General features: G+C 39.8%; 1 non-coding gene across 1 annotated transcript; it reads left to right on the forward strand.

The window, feature by feature from the left end:
* The first annotated feature begins 601 nt into the window (after nucleotides 1-601).
* On the forward strand, nucleotides 602-707 carry LOC140852295 (small nucleolar RNA R71). Its single transcript, XR_012135197.1, has one exon. It is a non-coding gene; the product is annotated as a small nucleolar RNA R71 (small nucleolar RNA).
* The last annotated feature ends 864 nt before the right edge of the window (nucleotides 708-1,571 follow it).

The following is a 1,571-nucleotide window of genomic DNA, read 5'->3' on the forward strand; positions in this document are numbered from 1 at the left end:
AGGAGCATTTTGAAATTGATGGTATGGTCCATGCCTATATGTTCGGTCCTGATATTGAGGTTGAGGTGCGGCAGGGTCAACCATTGGTTGTGGTCTCCAAGAAAAATTTAGATGGTTTCTCTAGCCGGGGTTATAAGTGTTCGAATAAGGATCGTTTCCTGGTCTGCGAGCTTGTTGGACTTGAGCTTGCTGAACCTGCTCGTGCACAAACTTAGGAAATTGAGGTGTGGCTGGGCATTCACTAACAAAATGGTTTGGACTTGCACACAATGCACAAACTTCTTGGATTGGGTTAGGTGGAATCGGGGATTGTCCAATATTTAGAAGACGGTCTAATTTTTGGGACAGTTCATCTACCTTACTGTGGATATCCATGACGTTTCCAATCTGATAAATTCCACTTCTTTTTTGTTGAAGCATGGGTTGTTCTCTAGAAGTGGCAGACATATGATGTAGAAAATTTTCATTGAGTGTTTCAAAGAGCTACCAAGCTTCATCCTCACTCTTTAGCATGAATGTCCCACCACATGATGCATCAACTATTTGTCAGTATTTCTCTGATAGACCATCATAAAAACACTGACAAAGTTGCCATTTAGGGACAGCATGGTGTGGACATTTACGAATGAGGTCGCTTAACCTTTCCCATGTCTCATGAAAAAGTTTACCCTTCAATTGAGAAAAACTGGTGATAGCTTTTCTAATTTGATTTATTTTTTCGATTGGAAAGTACTTTTTTAGAAATTCTCTCTAAAGCTGATCCCAAGTTGAAATGGTTATAGAGTCTAAGGAGTTTAACCAATGTTTGGCTTTGTCCTTAAGTGAGAAAGATAACAGTTTCAACCTAAGAGCATCATCTGAGAAGTTTTGGATTTTTACTGTGGTACAAATTTCAAAAAATTCATCCAAGTGTTTGTATAGGTCCTCGTTACTAAGTCCATAGAATGATGGCAACATTTGAATAATGCTAGACTTAATCTCATATTGGGTAGCTTCTACTGGAGGTGCTTGAATGCATGGAGAGTAGGTATACGAGGATGGAGTGAAGTATTCTCTCAATGAGTGTGGAGGATTAGCCTCACCAGGTGCAGCCATATTTCTAACTCGGATAGTCATGAGAGTCTTTTCTAATTCTTCATCTAATGGTAGCAAGTTGGGTTTTAGTGATCGTCGACCTAACATGCAAGTTAAAAGGTCTATGTAGGACTATCCTAGTCGGTTAAGGATTTTTTTTTATTATTAAGAGGAGAAGAGAAGAGAGAAAAGAGTTCTAAAGAAGAGATCCTAAGAAGTCCTAAAACTAATAGAAGAATTAGTTGTGGTTAGATTTTAATTACAATCAAGTTAACACGCAGTGGACTCTCTATCCTAAAGTTACCCTAGTTCTAGACAGCTCCTAACTGTAGTTAGCCTTCAAGCTCTCCAAGTCAGAGCTTGACCAACCAACTGACCAGGTAAGTGTAAGGTTGGTGGGAGTCCCCCCCGTTGCTTTCCATAGACACCAATTAAATTGGTCAGGTCAGCGAACGGAACCAATTAAAAACCACCTTCCTTTGGGCCCAGTCATCCCA

The sequence above is a fragment of the Elaeis guineensis genome, chromosome 10, assembly GCF_000442705.2.
Source record: "Elaeis guineensis isolate ETL-2024a chromosome 10, EG11, whole genome shotgun sequence".
NCBI classification, from domain to species: domain Eukaryota; kingdom Viridiplantae; phylum Streptophyta; class Magnoliopsida; order Arecales; family Arecaceae; genus Elaeis; species Elaeis guineensis.